General features: G+C 41.1%; 1 protein-coding gene and 1 long non-coding RNA gene across 2 annotated transcripts in view; both read right to left on the reverse strand.

The window, feature by feature from the left end:
• The window catches only part of gria1a (glutamate receptor, ionotropic, AMPA 1a), a 91,235-nt gene extending 87,067 nt beyond the window's left edge, over nt 1–4,168 (reverse strand). The window contains exon 1 of the mRNA XM_046031488.1: nt 4,140–4,168. The gene's annotated coding sequence lies outside the window, so the exon portion shown is untranslated. The remainder of the gene's footprint in view (nt 1–4,139) is intronic.
• Nucleotides 4,169–8,280: 4,112 nt separating this feature from the next.
• LOC123958250 lies at nt 8,281–11,103 on the reverse strand. Its single transcript, XR_006822017.1, has 2 exons — nt 11,029–11,103; nt 8,281–8,876 (listed from the first exon to the last, which is right to left on the reverse strand). It is a non-coding gene; the product is annotated as an uncharacterized LOC123958250 (long non-coding RNA).
• Nucleotides 11,104–18,865: the final 7,762 nt, after the last annotated feature.

The following is an 18,865-nucleotide window of genomic DNA, read 5'->3' on the forward strand; positions in this document are numbered from 1 at the left end:
TACTGTTAACAAAGTCCATGAAAAGACAAAAAACAACAATGTGTTGGTTGATTTCTCAGTGCTTTCTGACTTCTCATCTCCAAACCTATTGCTTCCTACTGAAAACATGAATCTTCAAAAAAGGGTCACAAATACATACTTTGCCTATTAGCCTAGTTCCCAAAACAACTGGGCTCCGTTTTTAGCTAAAATTATAAGAGAAAATAGTGCAGGTCTGTTGTCAGACACAGATTTGGTGTGTGACCCTAAATAAACTGCACTGCCTTTGTTCATTGCAAAGAAGGAGAAAGTCACCACCGTGCAGAAGTGTGGCTCACTCATGCCTTTTCAATATCTTTATGGCACAGAAATAGGAATAAGCTATGGGGATTTGGCTACTCAAATTTGTTAGTAGGATCAATTTATTGTTGGTTTTGGTCTTCTCTGTTCACAGTACCAAGTTGTGTTATTGTTACATGGCAACTCAGTGCATGTTCAGCTCTACACAACAGTGATGTGATTAAAACTAAATAAAAGCAGACATTACGTTAATTCTGATTAACTGGAATTTTCAAAAGCTCTAAACTGATTTTTTTACTCAAAAAGGAAAACAATGAGAATGTTTTGCTTTTACTTCTTGTTTGATATTTATACTGTAGTGAGTTAAGTGAAAATCAATCGATGTCTGAAGAAGGAGGAAAACGAAATGCACAGCAGTAGTGCTGTATTGAGGTTCGTAAACACTATAGAAAGGCAGTGGTTCTCAATGTGGGGTCCTTGAGAGTGTTCCATTGGGTCCCTAGTAAAAACTGGAATCATTTATTTTCACTATAATTCCATGACAGAATTTATGACTATTTGGGTCATGGGTTTCATATGCTTTCTGTAATAAAAAATATAAAAGCCAAAATCCTTTCATAGTGCTGACCCCGGGACAAAATCACATCAAATGGTGGTGGTTTATATTGTGTCAATTTAAGGGTCCTTGATGTAAAATAGTTTGAGAACCACTGCTTTAAGGCATCCTCTTCCTTTGGGAAGTTTTCAGTCACCAATAATGATGGAAATACTGTACATTGCCATGGTCACACTTAATCAGCCAGCCTCATATACCCAGAGATGCTCTTTACGTACAGAGCGCACAGTCAATCAGATAATGCCAATTGCCAAACAGGCATACAGTACAAAGAGAAAAATATTAAGTAGTGTGGGGAATAAACACAGTCTCTTCCTGTCCATCCATTTATTGTCTTTAAGGTGTTCTGTCTGTCTGTCTCTCTGTTGCTGGCTTTGTCTCTAGCTCCCTCGCTCTCATGGCTACCTGCATAATTGCCTTTCCCCTCCTTTGCCCGCGGGGGAAGCGGAGCTCTCCCAACATTACCGTGGTAATACTGATTGATGGAGTCGATACTTGTGTGGTTCCAGAACATCGAGCATCACCGTACACAGACATGACAAATTTCAGGGAACAAATTATAATGGCCTGATTAATCCCCTCTGGAGAAATATTGTGAATACCTAGAAACTCATGGAGGACATAGAGCAGTACAATAGGACCAGAGTCAGGGCGCTTTTGTATCCATTGTCAAGCTGTACAGAAACAAGGGGAAGGGTGATGAAGAGGAAATTCATAGCTAAGGGTGCCTAACAATGCGTGAAATGGAATGATAAATCAGCTAAATTTCAAATGTAGATTTTTGTGACATTATTGGGAATTCATCAGTCTCAAAATCCTTAGAAATTAGTTTCACTACTCTCTTCCTTTTGAATTGGAACTAACTTTGGTGGAATACAGTCACGTGGTTGTCATCAACAGTCATTCTGAGTGGTAGTATTAAAGACGGTGTATCACTGTTAAAAGTATAACATATCAGTTTACAATTTACATTCATTATGGATTATGTATTATCAATGCCATAGAAACCAATATGGAGAGAAACTTCCTCATCTAACGATTACAATTTTTTGTGAAGAAGCTTCAATTAGATATAAAGTAACTAAAGTAACTAGTTTTTGTTAACAGGTAATTAAATGCATTAGTTTGAGTTATGTCAATAACTCAAAACCATTTGAAACCATTTAGATACTGTAGAAAAGCATAAGCAACATGTACGAAATATCATATGATTGTGTTATTGCAAATCCAAGTAAATTAACCTACAGTAATTGGGTCCATTAGGTCAAATAATTAGAGAAAAAGACAAAGAGAGACAGAGTGAGGGTTAACTCATGTAAAAGTAACCCAATGTGAAAAAACATTGCTTGTAGTTAAGATGTGACTGTAATAAAGGTGCAAAAGTAACATGTTACATAAAACATAACATAAAAACAGTGATAAATGTATCAATTTTTATGTATTAGTGTGTTTATATACTTTTGGGTATTTTTATCTATAAAAAAATTCTAATCATATTTCTTGTGCTATTTGATTTTATGTTTTATACAAACACAACAAAATCTTTTTTTTTTCTGCAACTAAGTCACAAACATTGGAATTGTTTTATAAAAGTAAAATACCAGTACCTCGGAAGTAGTTCTATAAGTTTTTTTTCCCTATAACACTCTACCTTTTTTAGAAAAAGTTCTGACTTTGTAGGATTGTTTTTTTCCCTTCGATTCCTAGTACTGTTTTCTTTTGGTCATATAGAAATCTGTATGCCATTATTCTCACTGATGCTCCCTTTTGCTTATGTCATATATACAGTGCATCAAAATTAAAGTGAGGTTGATAAATAAACCGTATAAAAGCCCTCTTACAGCTGCTCTAAGGAAATACGCCCTTTTCACAGCAGACATTTTGACATGTCATGGTAGGGAAAGCACAGGTTTTTAATATCATTAACAATGGCTCTGTTCTTGTCAAGTGTCCCAGTAAGCTGTGACAGTGAGCCAGCGTGCACAATACCAGAACCCTGAAACTAAAGCTTCAGCTAACTAATGTTATTTACCCCATGGTATGTGTGACAATGTGACGTGTGACAATATCCTCTGTGAACCTATTAGTAACTTATGAAACTGGTGTTCTGACACCTGTATCTATGACTATTGCTATATTAAGTTCTGTGTGTAGCAGTTTAAAGCATTTACTGTATCTGTGATGGTCAAATTAACTATGACACCTTCATTTAATTATGAAAACAAATGAGACTGCTTGTTTTTTCTTAATTGCTTTACTGAAGAGGATGAATACGTCTTCTTATTTACATAAAACCTCCACCATCTGCTATTACAAGACACATGCAATAAGCAGTCAGTTATGTGCAGTTTCTTTAGATTTGTTTATTGCACATTACCCAATGATGGCAGGGATACATTTCAGGTAAATGTGCTATAAAACAGTAGATTTATGGGTTGTAAATTGATACGTCATCGAACTGTCTCACTATCTAATGATTTTGAGTATCAAGCCTGCCGTATCTGTTCTGCCACAGCTAACAAGCATTTAGGATCAATCAAAACAAATTAACGTTACGCGCAGCTAAAAGGGTCAGCCCAAATGAGATCAGACACGCTTACAGGGACGGCCAACAGAAAATGAACGATTAACAGGACCTCGATCTGTCAATCTACTGGCCAGTGTTTACTAGTGAACTGCTTTCATTAGAATCATTTTAGACTAAAAATGGAAATGGCTGCATATGATAATAGTAGTCTTGGCCAGTTAGCAGGAGGGAGGGAGAGGGAGAATGAAAAGTATAGTGTTGAAATTGTTAACCTTATTAATTTAGACCCTGTACTAATTATTACACACAGCTGGTATCAGAGGCCTAAGAGTGAAGAAGAAGAAGAGGAAGAAGAAAAAGAAGCATACACTCACTCAGGCCTTGGAAATCATCATCAAAAAGAAGAATAAAAAAATGTGTATGCAAAGTAATTAATTTTCTAATCATGAAATCCCTCTGAAACCTTTGAGGCTGGTTTGAACAACCACTCTCTGCTTTTTTACTCATCTCTCTCTCTCTCTCTCTCTCTCTCTCTTACACACACACAGGGTTCAATATCATGGCTCAAGTGTTGCAGTATACATTGCAAGCAATGGAGTTGACAGCTCCTTCCCATGAAAGCAGCCACGCATCGCATATATGCCCAGGGAAATCAGCACTAGGCCAATCAATCTGGACGTTTGTGTGTGTGTGTGTGTGTATGTCAGCAGCACAAACCTTTAGTGCCACAGCTGCACGGGGTGCTGAGCTCATTAAATCAGCAGCTCTAATGATCTCAATCGCCGCCTGATGCAGTCTGACTGACTCGATACTTGGAGAGAGAGTCATGGAAGGTAGGAGAGAGAAGCAGCAGCGGAAAGGTCAGTGAGGTGTCATGGAAGAGAGACAAAAGGCGAGCGAGCGTAGTCAATAACAACTTGAGACATGTCAGAAAGTAAGAACTCTCTCACACACTCTCAACACTCTTGCCCATTCACAGCAAAAATTCTCTAGTAAGCAGAGTAAACACTTAATCACACTTACTGTTTGTCTGTTAAACGTCAATGCCTCGCTTCTGCAGCGCACATCTCTCTGCTTTGATCACATGGCAGAACTGTTTACAGCTGCACTCAGACAACATCCTCTCCCCAGGTGGCCTGCGGTTTGGATGGAGTTATGATTCTGTAGTCAGCCTGATTGATAGCAGTCTGCTTTTGGACTGCCTGGATCTGTGCAGAGCAGACAAGTGTGAGTAATGAAGGTGAACATGCCCACCATTACTGGGTCACCAAACCAGGTTACACACACACACACACATGCACATACTGCATTAACAACCACAAACATGCAGGGATGTCCACTTTCTTGTGCTTGTCACAACTACAGAAAGCACGTTACTGCAGCTTACAGTTACCAAATTACTACATTTCCTTTTACCTTTGATGATTAAGAACTATGGAGGAGAAAAAAAGGCTGTGCTAGATCTACATGAGAAGCCAATGCGCTGCAAGAAAATACACGCAAATAGACATTGTGTTAGTTTAGCCAGTTAGTGAGGTGCTACTATATGTATTTTGTTAACTTTGAACAGATCTGGCCTAGCGTTTGCCACTGTTCCCAAGCTTTATGCTATTCTATGCTAAGCTAACCGGCTGCTTGCTCCAGCTCATATTGGATCAAGTTATAATCCTTTGCTGGTGGTAACAGCACATACAGTTTCATACTACACTCCTTCAGCAGTTACTTCATCAGAAAGACAACAGAAGAGCAACCGGTGTGACTGTTTACGGTGTAGCCAAACAGACTTGTATTGTTTTGATAAAGATGTCACACAAAATAACGGCTGCCCCTTCTTCCATTTATCTCTTGCAAAAAACTTTAAAATTGTCCGCTGATGAAACAATGCTGAAAATGACTGCTGTCCTGTTTGGTCAGCACTAACCTTTGTAACAAACACATAGCATTTTGTGCAACTGCTTCACAATAAACCAGTTGAACGCTTTTAATGTGAAGCAGCGGCAGCGGCTGTTCACTTTGCATTCGCACTAATAAACATAATGCTGTATCGTTTCCTGTGGATCCCTCGTGTACGTGGAGGCAATTTGAATGGAGCTCACGAATGGCAGACTCAGCCACTAACAATGAAAAAAAAACTATATAGAATAGGTCACTATTTAATGTAAATGTATTAAATGGCTGACAAAAATGCAGACCAAAAATAATATCAAAAAAAGTATTTAAGGTTCATAACTTTAACGCACAGATATGAGAATCGCATCGATCTTTTTTTGTAAGTAAGCCCAAAAAGGAATTCCTTTAAAATAGCACACTTATCTATAAAATATTTTAATATATAAATAAACATGTATTTGTAATGGGAAAAAAAAATATTGAGTCTATAGTTTAAACTACAGTGAAGCCAATTGAGCTCGTCCATGAGGTGATGAACCCAGAATATTGACTAATGTCCTGTGAAAGGCTGAGGTGCCGTGGCAGCAGCCGTGGGACTTGTTAGGAACAAACAAAGGCAGAAATGTAGCTCAGTCCTCATAAAGTCACAAGAAATGGGTCTGTGAAGGTTTATGAAGGTCAGAGCACATTCTGGCCGCTGAGAAATCAATTTCCTTTTGAGCTAAAGCGTCCCTTGTGTTTTATTGACCCATATCTTTGGAGTTTCCAACCCCATTCCCTGGTCACCCCCAAGTGCCTTAGTGCCAAAAATGGAGAGCAGCAATGTGCTTGAATGAGGCAGAGTCTATACAACCATACCTGTTCATGTGTGTGATGTAATTGGATTACCCTGTTTTGCTATCAGTGTCTGTGTACATTTTGCATATGCTCACAGTATGAGCCGCATGCTTGAGTATTCAGTACGTAGATAATTTTTTTCCCCCTTTTGTGTGTGGATGCCGTGAGAGTATATGTATGTGTGTGTGTGTGTGTGTGTGTGTGTGTGTGTGTGTGTGTGAGAGAGAGAGAGAGAGAGAGAGCGAGCATGTGTGTCTCAGAGTGCTGAATTTGTGCTTTGCTTTGAAGGACAGGGAAGGAGGAATGGGAAGCCAATCTGTTCCTCTGCAGATTAACGCTCTCATTCCAGACCCCTCTTTCCTCCAAAACACCCACTATCTCCAACGTCTGTCTTTCCCCCTCCTCCTCCTCCCTCATCACCCCCTCCAGTTCCTCCCTTATTGCTTCTGTATACTTTCCCTCTCTCTCTTGCTCTCTGTCAGTCAGGCTACATACATGGGGTCCTGCGTATTTGTGTGGGAGAGCGATGGATCTGGAGCCGTGGAGGCGGTGTAGCGACCCACCGCTGTTTCGAGTGTGTAACCTCGGCTTCAAAAGCTTCTCTCTTCTGAGAGGGGCTGCAACGCGAGAGACAGTGAGGGGACAGACCGAAACTCAGACCACGAGATGGGGAAAAGGCGAAGACCACTTTTCACTGAGTCGAACTGAACTGGAGACAAGAACATTGTTTCCTGTCAAGTTACTAGAGCATACTTCCTCTCTGTTCTGTGAGTGTGTAGCAAGAGGCTAAGAAAGTGTATATACAGCGAGAAAAAGAATGAGACCATGTGAAGGAATGAACAAAAACCTAATGACCTCCCTCCCCAGATGGCAGATAAAGATAAAGAAAACCCCATGCGGTTCTGCTACCTCTCCCAAGTTTTGCATTGGTCCCGTAATTGAATTCTGTGCCAAAAAAGGGTAAAGATAGGTAGACAGAGGGGGCTAGGACAGTTTGTTGGGAGAGGTGCTGCAGATAGTGTAATGTGCTGCGGCTGGCGTGGGTTGGATAAGTTGAGTCGAGAGGAGGTGTGTAGGGAAACAGCGAGGGTGCTTTCATTAGTATTCTAAATGCTAATGAATAAGTTCATAGCTTTGAAGATGCAGCTATGTTAAATATGCATGGCTTATTCAACACAGTACATAGAGTGGGAGAAAAAAGTGGTGAAAGAGAAAGGGGGAGGCGAGATAAAGATGGAAGGGTGGGAAGGGAGGTTGAAGGAAGAAAGGAAGGAAAGGAAGAGAGGAGATGGGGAAGTCCTGCCGTCTTCCGTCACCTCTCCTCTCCTCGCCTGTAATGGGACAACATTTCTTTGTTAACAGCCATATGAATATCCAAAACATCCTCATGGACGTACTTTTAAGAAAACTGAGGTAATGAGAATTGCCCCCTTAACTGTTGCAAATAAGAGTTAGTGTGACTTTTTATCGTGCTCTCGACCCGCTCTCCTCCCTGCAGGGACAGATGCAGAGTCAGTCATTAGTGTTAAGTCAAAAGACATTAAGCCAAGCTGCTTGTGGTGTGGTAATGACCCAGTAGTTTGAAGCAATGACTAGGGACAAATCTCAGTGGAAAACGGCTTCATTTTTTCCCCCTTCCCTGCAGGAAGGAAAAGTGTGGTGTTTGGTTTGGGAAGCACTACACAAATAGATCACACACTCTCCAAAGACACACACTCAGATAAGGACTAAAAAAAAAATGCACCTGCAATAACATTATCTGCATGTTTTGCGTGTTTGAGGCTTCTCATTTTGTGTTTTGCTCTGTTTGAACTCTGTAACACAAATTGAATAAATGCATGTATAATGCCAGTTAATTGACCATTACAGTGTGCTGGTCGTTAACAGGTTAATGGCTTTCCATTAATGCCTCTCTAAAAGTGACAGGGGCATGGAGGAGATTCTTCAATCTGATTTCCAATTAATATGTATGAGTAGACCTGTATGAGAGAGATGATTTGAAGGTACATTATAGGAGCTGAGAGGAGATGACAAAGCTATCTGATGACTTGGCTCCAAGAGGAAGTGACCACCCTATTAATGGTCTCACCACTGATACAGCAGAGCAAGCACCAAGGCAAGGCAAGGCAAGGCAAGGCAAGGCAAGGCAAGTTTATTTGAATAGCCCCTTTCAACTACAAGGCAATTCAAAGTGCTTTACATAAGACATAAAAGGCATTAAGACAAGTAAATATACAAATGCACATATAAATAGGATATAAAATAGAAGGTAAAAAGAAGCTTAAATTGAAAAATAACCCACATAAAACAGGACAATAAAAATGACAGCTCAATCACAGTACAGTGCAAGATATAAATACATAGTCCCAACATTAACTTAATAAAATGCAGGGGCAAACAGGCCTTTATTCCAGATATGTGGTGCATAAAAACGGAATGCTGCTTCTCCATGTTCCGTTTTGACTCTGGGGACAATCGGCAGACCTGTCCAGACCATCTGAGAGGTCTGGAAGGTTCGTAAACATAGCAGCAGATCAGACATGTATTTTGAGCCTAAACCATTCAGTGCTTTACAAAACCCTTAGCACTATTCTTTGACATGCCAGTGTAAAGATCAGAGAACTAGACTGATGTGATCCACTCTCCTGGTCTTTGTGAGGACTCCAGCACCAGCACATGTGTTCCAGCGAATCAGACGCAGCTGTCTGATCGACTTTTCAGAGAGATCTGTAAAGACAGTGTTACAGGAGTTGGGCTTACTGCGGGTTTGAAATTTAGGTCTGAGTCTATGAATACACATGGATGTCTGGCAGGAAGTCATGTCTTTCATGTTAGACCGACTGATGCCAACTTCAGCACTGACGTTCAACTGTTATTCCGTAACTCCAAAAACAATTACTTTGGTTTCATCCATAGTCACTTGGTGATGTGTATGTAAATTTGTATGCTTTATACACATAAGTATAGTAGAATATTTTGTTGTTTTCCATAATCTGCATTAGTGAGAGCATGTAGGTGTTGAACAGAAGAGGCCTCAGGGAACTCCACTATGTCATTTTTGTACGCTCAGATGTGTAATTACCAATCGACACAAAGTAGTCCCTTTCATTCAAATAGGATTCAAACCGGTTTAGCACTGTGCCAGAAAGTCCCACCCAGTTTTCCAATATGTCTAGCAATATGTTGGAGGAGAAAAGGAGGGAAAGGATGGAAGAGAAGGAGGGATTGAGTCTAGAAACAGGCAGATTTCAGGACATATGTTACACAAAGCTGGATAGGTGGACTTGCTGAAATGTGCTGATGGCAAGCATGAGAGCCAGAGAATCCAGGGAAGTTGGATAAAAGGTTTAAAAGTTAAGCGGAATTTGCATATGTAGGTAGTGGGAGCAAAATAAGAGCCTACATTTCAGCATAAATCCCATGGAATGTGTCCTTTTGCTGGGGAAATACTTTGATGTCAAAAATGCAGTCCTTACTCTAACATATTCTATGTAAATGATAACACTGGAGCATCTACTTTTTTCCCCTCCATGCATTGATATGGATGTTAATGACCACCTATTTGTCTACTCACAGTTGACAGCATTAAAGCACATTACTCCTCCATCTGTACCGCTGCTCTCTGTGTTATGAATTATGCTGTTTAAATGGGTTCCCTCCTTTAAAAGAGCTCTGGGAAGGGTCTGTGGAGAGGCATCTAATGGCAGCTAAATGAATCCATGCCCAGATAAGGCGTAGGCTGCAAACACAGCAAAGCAACAACAGCTGTCAGAGATAGAGGGGGAGGCAGAGGGAGAGGGAGGAGGGGGGAGCGACAGAAGAGGAGAGAAGTACAGAAGAGGAGAGAGCGAAAACGGACCAGAGATGGAGAGAAGTACAAAGATGTAAAAACAAATGGAGTGTGTGAGCGGAAAATGAGAAGGAAAAAAAAGCTGTGCTGTGCTATCCAGCCTCTCAACAAGTGAGGAGGTGTGTGGGAGAGAGCAGAACAGGGAGTGACATTAGTTGTGAGGAAATCTATTGATTGCCACAGCAGGCATTATTCTCTAAGCCAAGAGACTGAAGGAGGGGGATGTGATGGATGTCATATGATGGGATTTTGAATTTCTGCTCCAACCCGTTCTTACTCCCTGAATCGTCACATATGGATGCATGGTCAAGACCCATCGGCGTCAGTTTGTAACGCACTGGGGATCCCTATAGCGTCATTGTTCAAAGCAGTGGGAGAAGCCCCGTAACGTCAGTTTTTGACGGTAAAGGCAGGTATATGATATTTAACACAAAAGACTGACTAACGAGGTGGTTGGCATGGATGGAGTGCCCGACTTTCAAGCAGCAGACCAGGGTTCATGTCCCGTGTGAAACAAATAGTCAACACAAAATATTTTTATTCAAGGTTACGTAAATTTGCGTAAGATACGCAAGTGACTTTGACTTAACGTGTTAAGTGACCTACGTAGTTATTTTAACCCAAACCATGATCTTTTCCTAACCTTAACCAAGTAGTTTTGTGCCTAAACATAACCAAATTGCAAAGTTTCACTACTTTAATAACGTGCCGTTTCAAAATGGCGATGTTTCAAAACGCTAGCATTTTATTTTGAAAGTCTAACCAGACGCATGTTTATTGTTGCTAACTTTACCACACGCTATCCATTTACCAGTGGACTGTAACACAGATGCCAGAGCTGGTGTCACTCTCTGTTAAGTCTAATTGGAAGAGGGAGGACAGCAAGGCAAAAATAAAGATGAAATCCATTCATTTCTTCCTAGAAAAAGATGTGTACTTTGCTAAACTGCTGCTGATGTGCACTCCTGCTTTAGGCCAGAGCAAGCAGAGAAACGCCAGAGGGGAAATAAAGGGAGGGAGAACACATACCAACAAATGAGTAGGGGGTGGCAGCTCAGTGATGGAGGGGAGGGGAGGGAAGCATTTATGTATGATGGATGAGAGGTGGAGAGGGTTGCATACTGTCAGATGTTCCCGTTATCTCTCTTATGCGTTTTTGATACGCAGAATGAGGGAAGGTCAGACAGGAGGAGGGTTGGAGGGCTGTGGAGCAAGGATGGAAGGCGGCGATGAAATAAGGGGAGGGGTGAAAAAATGAGGGAAAGGAGGGGGAGATGCTATCACATGTTACCTGGCAGAATGTTGCTGGCACCTTGGCTCATCTTTAATGAGGCCTGGAGGAACATTATGCAGATGAGCCTTAATGGAGCGTGGACCACAGTCTCAAAGCAGGGTCACGATTACATCTCCCTCTTCCTCCTCTTCTTCCTCATCGTCTCCCCGCCTTCTTTCTCTGTCCTCGTCATCCTTCAATTAGTCTGTGTCCTCACCTTCCCCCTCTGCTTTTTAATTTTCTCCTTAATGCCTTCCCTTACTTCCTAGTCTCACCTAAACTCATCCTTGTGTTTGCTTCACCGGCCTGTCCTCATCATCACATTTTCTTTTTTAGAAAGCGAGACTGTGTCATCGATCTCTACTTCAGACACGCTGGCTGATCAGAAGATGAATAGGGCCCTCATGATGTAAAGATGAGAGGCTTTAAACTATCATCTGGTAAGGAGGGGAGACCGAGGAAACACAAGCAATGAAGAGAAAGCAATGAAGGAAAGGCAGTGTGGAGAGGATGAGTGTCTCAGATGGAATTTCTAGGGCCAATCCTGAATGATGGCTCATCAAGCTTCATTCTGCGCATCATGTCTAATTGCTTTTAGATCTGTTCCTATGGAAACTGCAGTTTTCTTTTAAGCTGCTGAGGGGGGATGTTTCATCACCTTGCCTCTTGGGGGTTGGTGCCACCGCTACATTTATGGTTGGGATGAACACTCTGTACTACAGAGGGATAAGCTCACTGGGCCTCAGAGGACAAGCATCACAAACCAGGGGAAGATATGAGAGCAGAGAGTGGTAAAAGGCATCGCATTTCATCTCCATGGAAATACTGAATGCATAACTCACGAGACAACAGAAAAAAGAATTATGAATATGCATTCGCTAGCATGTGCACAAACATACTACATGGGTGTATATTATATGATTACACACTTACACACACACACACAATCGTGAGATAAAGCCCCCGTGGCTGACAAAAAATGACTTCTTTATTCAGCTAGTATACAGCGCAGACTTTTAGTTGTGTATATATCTAGGAATCATTACTGGTTGTGTCTTGAAGCTACAAAATAACACTGCTGCTGCAATAAAACCGTTTGCCTCATTGTATGTTACGTGATAATAGTCGGGAGGTGTCATTATAGTGGGTTTGTAAGAGCAGATGTTATAGATTCTTGCACTATTGCCTCTGTAAAAGCTCATTCTTTTATGTTTTCCTTTCTTTCTCCTACCTCAAGAATGTGTTGTTATGCAGCCACCCCCTAAAGTGATGGATGAATGTTTACTGGTAATTTGGGCATGATTGATAAAAAAAAAATATGTTTCTTTTCAAGGAAGAAAACAGAAAGAAGCGTTTATTTTCCGCTAGTGTTTTACTTCACAGTGCCTCAAAGTTTTGTTTCTTGCTTTGCTGCAAGAATTTTCAAATATTCCCGACATTTGCATAAGCCCTGTACAGTACACTTTTAACCTTGATCATCTTCAGAAGTGACAAATTCATTGTGAGTAATGCCGGTTTAATTACAATATTCCCCCAAAACCCTGAAGCATTATTTTTTCAAATTAGCCTAGTGGAGTGTAAAATGTCAGGGTGGTAGGCACATTACAGTATACATTTACAGCACTGGAGGTGTATTACAAATGCATTCCGTTCATTTTATAAACAATAGCATAACATTGCGGTAATGTAATGGTGATAGCTTTTCCGTTTGTCTCACTCTAAGATGTTAAGGGCTTATGGACTTCTTGAGTTAAGGTCTCACAACAGAAGTGAAGAGGATCCTTGGTGGGTTTTAGATAAACAGCGATTGTATCTGTATCCAATTTTGCAGCTCTCCTGGCTTAAGAATACCATTCTATGAATTATGCATGGCTCTCTAAATCATTTGTTGGTTAACAGAGAGTAATGAGTCTAATACTTCGCCGGATTATGAATTTCTCAATGGCAATAATGTCACTATTTTTTGCTGCCTTAGTTCTAGTGTTATTGTGTCAGCCATCAGTAAATGCCAGTAAAATGCAGGGCTTGTAGGTGTCTGAAGATAGTTTAGTCGAGTGTGTAGTCATTGTGCAGAATTCAGATCCCAAACAGTGCATGTTGTAGCTTGAAAAAGAAAAGCCATAATAGCTTCCTCTCTCCCCCATAGAGCTCATTTCCTCTGTTGATTGCCCTTCGTCCATGACTTCATGGGCAGCATCACAGAAGCAGAAGACCTGTTCATGCAGCCCTCCCTCCCATTGGCCACTCTAGCCTGAGAGGGTCATTGGTCACTGTACAAGGGTGCTTCCTTTAATTCCAACCCCCCTTGTGCTCATTTAAGCCACTAGTGCTGATGTTGAAGGAGGAAACATGAGGACTTTCCAGCCTCAGCCCCATAGTACATTGTTTACCTGCCTCCTGGAATCCTGTTTTCAGAGAGTCCCAAAGTTTGCTTTCTGGAGTTCCTTGTGTCCTCTCAAGAGGGAGTTTGTGCCATTTTCTGGTTTCTCTGGAAGAAAATCTGCAGAGCTTGAATGAGAGGAAAGGAACAACAGTCACTCTTGCTCGTTCTGTCACACTGGAGGCATATTTGGATTTGACCCACAGAATGCTTGCCATTCACAAAGACGCAACCGCTGGCTGTCTGGCTTACAAAGATACAATTGAAACAGACTTTTATCATGTATCAGTGGTTCCCAGGCACAGCAAGTTTCCTCCTCTGAGCTTTCAGGGAGTAAAGCAATTTACTGTTTGGTGCATTGTACTCAAAGTGTATGGACACAGTGCTATAGCCACTGTAGGACCAGTTAGGTAATGTCCATCTACTTCCACCTGGATGCCCTCTTTATCATGGCCAGTTTAAAAGAATGGGTCAAGTTCTACACACATACAGACTGAGGATTTGGTTGCAACTAAGTAACTTCTCTCACAGTCATTCACCTCTGCGAACTGATCTTGGCAGCTCATCCTGTGGTGCTGCTGGGTGTTTTGCACATTAGCAACATCAGCTATTGGAGGGCTCCCCAATGAGATTATGCTCCTGGTGAGAGCATAATCTGTTGGAATTCATTGAGGCCATCCTGATGGAGGCCCTGATAAAAGTACTATTCATAGGGTCGTGGCCATAGTCTCTGTTCACTCATAGCACGGCTACATGTTGGGCCTGTAAAATGAGATGTCCAACATCATGTCTAGACATGACAGACATGTGTGGATGAAATCTGTTCCGATAAGTGGAGGTGGATCGTTTTGCCTCAAAGCAGAATTCCATGTTCGCTGTTGCTCTCTGTGCCGCTCCAGCATTAGCCGTGGAATATTTACCAAAAAGGTTGCAGTCTTTCAAGTCTTGGATCATGACATGGAGAGTTTTTTGTGTTCAGATTGTCACTTGTAATGGTACAACAAAAGCGGGCAATGTCCATAATTTGAACAACAAACTGGCAAGCCTTCCAGAAGTGTTCTTGTTCTTGTTCAGTTTCTACTTGGAGAAAGTCAGTTGCACACCCTGTTTATTCTTGTAATTATCAATGTTTGTGGTGTGATTGTTTTCACTAGACTGATACTGCCCTCGAAATTTGTTCCACTTGAGAAACTTAAAATGTGTTATTGTGTGTATTCCTCACAGTATGTACTTTATGTACTTGCATCCAGTGTACAGGAATACAGTATCTTCTGAGGGGTAGACAACCTCTTTCAGAGATACTACAGAGATAATACAGAGAGTGAGTTACTGAGCATCTCTTTCAAAACACACACTCACACATATGCTTTATCCCTTTCCTCCTTCCTTTCTTTCTGTCCCCTTTCTTTCTCTGTCTCTTTTTCTCAGTTTGTCTTCCTTTTTCTCTTTGCTTCATTCCTTTTCTCTGTGTCAACTGACAGCAGTCAGCTATTTAGATAAACTGATATATAAATTCCCCCTAGCCCCTCATCATGGCTGGTTGCCTTCTCAAGGTCAAGAGAGTGCATTGCAACACTTACAGCTTTTTATCGGCATATAATCCGAGTGAAGAGGAAGACAAGGAAACCGGGCTGTAGGCTGGAATTCACTGGCCAAGCTTATTAAGTCCTGTATTGTTTTTGATGACACAGTCCATGAATAAGTTTAATGTTCCTTGTGTTGAAGCGCCACACAGACCTGAGGATCATTAGAGTCTAATCTTCAGCTCCTTAATCCCCCAGTTCTAGAGCGGCCAAGCCACGCTAGCTAACCTTGTAACTATGCCTTCTCCCAGGAAAATCCTCAACCTTGACTTGGCTTCATCTTATTTTACAATAGCCTATCCCTAGGGTTAGCCTTGCCCTGGACTTAAACTGATTTTTCACTCCCTCTTTATGTGAAAAATCAGTTTAACTTAAACATACAAACGCACAGTGCCTGCGTGAGATTAATTTTACTTAACTGTACAACTCTACTACTTCCCAGTCTGTGTGGTCGAGCTGAAACAGTTAAAAGTATTTGAAGCCGTGGCTGTAATTGCTTGGTTTTATAGAATCAATCAAACAAGGTGGTTTATGTAATGGAAATTAAAAACAAAACACTTTCTTTGATGTCTGTCTTCTGAGCCTGACAACAGGGAGCGAAGGTTAAAACCCAATGAGCACAGACTTTTAACAAGAGGCTCTTTAAAAATCAACTGCAAAATAACTCAAGGAAATATAACACAAAGGATAAATACCTCATTACATTTTAAAAAGCAGCATAGCCTTTGAAGAAATAGAGCCCCGGGGGTATTTGATCAGTTGGAGGTCAGAGTCTGAGGCTGGCGTGGTTTAAAAAGAACGACTTTTACTGTGGTACCAGATAATTAACGTTAGATGTTACAGGCATCAATAAATTCTCATCATTATCACCATCATCATCATCACTGCTGTCATCATTGCAATTAATATGCTCATTGTAACATGCTCAATTATTATTACTTAATGAATGTAGCCTACTTTTTTCCCCCTATCTACCCATTAGTAGCCCGAGCTGATGTGTCATCTGCATAAGCAGCAACCCTGAGTCCTAATATGACCTAAGTGTAGTCTACAGAGTGTAGTCTACATGTCTGTAAAATACCAGGGTTGAGTCAGTCCAGATCTCTTGCTATGGGTCACTGGGCCTGAGAATTGAAAGTATGACAGAAATTAAAGGAAGGCAACACTGCACAACAACATAAAATGTATTTTCCAGGTGAAGGGTGAAGCCTGTAGGGCTGTAAAGCTCGTTACACACCAAAAAAGTAGGGATGCACCGAAATGGCTTAAGCTGAAACCGAATATGGTCTGTTTCAGTGGATTTACCATAAAGACTTGAATACGTGTCCACTCCAAATTTAGGTGCAGCTAGCTTAACCGCATTCTCACAAACGAGCGACAAAAACACTCACACTTGTCATTCTTTAGTTATCCTACTTCTGCAGGTACATAATCTGTACACAGTCCTTCCACCTGGGATCTGTCATATTTATGCCTGAGTAAATATACATGTTATAAAATACCCATCAATTATCCTGAAGTGGCTTGAAAGCTCAGCATTCTTTAGCTAAGTGCTCAATGCCTCATCACATGCATTCATTGCCCGTATAGTACAATAATTCAGTTTGACTTGAAATCAAGTTCTGCCAATCCACTTATCCCAGCGACAGAATTTTTGTTGCCTTAATATGAGGCAACAGTGCTGAAGGTGCATACATCAATTAACGTGGTGAGCACGGGTTCCAAGAGACGCTGGTAAGTTCAAAGGTTCAGCCAAACAGCGCTTATCTCCAGCTGGCAGCTGGATGTGGCAGAAATAACTCAATTTAATACCCATGGCTGTTGCGTGATAATGGCCGCACTCCTGTCACGATGGGAGACTTCTCACCTCTTTAACCCTGCAGCTCCGCTTCTCTTCTGCAAGCTGCTGCCATTTAGCTGGAGGAGGTAAAATTCATATTGTCTGTCCTCACCCGCCCGTCATCCTTCCCCTCATCAATCATATCAGACATAACATTTCCAGTGCTTACCTCTTGACTCTTTTCCAGGTATGCCTTAAAACAATAAGGCTGAATTATTTCCTTTTGAAGCCCAGAGTTATTACTTTAACTATTGCAATCCTTGCTGCTATGTCACGCACCCATGACTCAAAGTCAAGCTGGCGCCTAAACCACTGGAGCAGCTTTCATTAAGCGTCTACAATGCAACCTTTCAGGAAGAAGGACAGTTTGGTGACTCATAGCCAATCTAAGTCTGTCATACAACATTCGGCCAGTCGAAAGGATTTCAATTCAGCCACTCTCAGACGTGAGGGCTCACCCACAGTACAGCAGAGAACTTTGAAAAGCTACAGATGACAAGTCTGCCCAACACTTTGTGACCAAGCTTCTCAAAAGTTTTTTTTTTTGTGGAAGGGCCTTAGAATGGCCAGGATCTGTCCTTCTATCTGACACCTAGCCCAGGGCAAGATATCTCAAGGAAAATGAAATGTGGTATTGAAACGAATGGTTCCAACAGGATGACTTCTGATTATTATGATGCTGACCCTTTCATCCATGTATTCCGTCTATGTCCATCCTATGTTTTAAGACTAGCAAATCTATAGGGTTTAAAGAACATCACAGTCTCTAAAGTCAGTGGAGCTTATGGTCTGATTTAAAAGAAATGTTACCACGAGCTTGAGTCAGATTTACAGTTCAAGTGTTGCATTATTTTTGAAAAAGAAACTGCGCAATTATATCAAGTGTTCTGTCATTCGTCGACCTATAATACATGTTCCATGATAGTAAACCGTAGTAGTGACATGATACTTTTCTCCTCTCTCTGATTAACATATTGTTCTTAATTGCTTTTTATTATTGAATATATAGGGATGGCAACATGTCAGTGAGATAATGCAATTTACTTGCAACCATACCTCAAGCTGAGTATGAATCAGTAATCTAATGTAAAAATCACCATGATGCATCTTCTCCTTGTTATCTCGAGGGTGGCACTAAATGTATGTTTTTATGCTAATTTATCATTTATGGACCACAGAGCATTCTCCTCCTCTCCTCCTACACGAACAGCTGACTGTGGTAGAAAGATGTCATCACAATGAATCTCTGCTTATCACTGATGCTGCTAAAGAGAAAAAAAAAAGAATTTAGAAGAAGGCCGAGTTTCGGTGTAATTTAACCCTCTGTTGTTCTGCTAATTGGGTGCTTTGTGTGGACATCTTCCTCTATTCTCCCTCCCTCCAGCACTTTGTATGTCTCGATGATCCCTACACACACACACACACACACACACACACACACACACACTTAACTGATAATGACTGTAGCTAGTGATCCAATTCAGTGACTATTAGGAGGTATAATGTGTTGCTGTCTTGTGCTGTTCCTGTGTTAAACATAACCACGGTGCTCACTAATACCTAGCAGTAGTAGGACTGATTATCTTGAGTAACTAAGTTTTGTCAAACAGAGTACCTGTGGAGGTATTCACTATATTATAGCAGTAGTCAGATCACTAGAGACACAAGGAAAGACACAGGATTCTGGTTTAGCATATGAACTAGTAAATCAAGATGCTAGCAGCTCTGTGGCACTGTGATGCTAGTATGATGAAGTGAATGCGTACAGAATGTTAACATGCTCTCAGTGA

Source organism: Micropterus dolomieu, linkage group LG19 (genome assembly GCF_021292245.1).
Source record: "Micropterus dolomieu isolate WLL.071019.BEF.003 ecotype Adirondacks linkage group LG19, ASM2129224v1, whole genome shotgun sequence".
In the NCBI taxonomy this organism is placed as follows: domain Eukaryota; kingdom Metazoa; phylum Chordata; class Actinopteri; order Centrarchiformes; family Centrarchidae; genus Micropterus; species Micropterus dolomieu.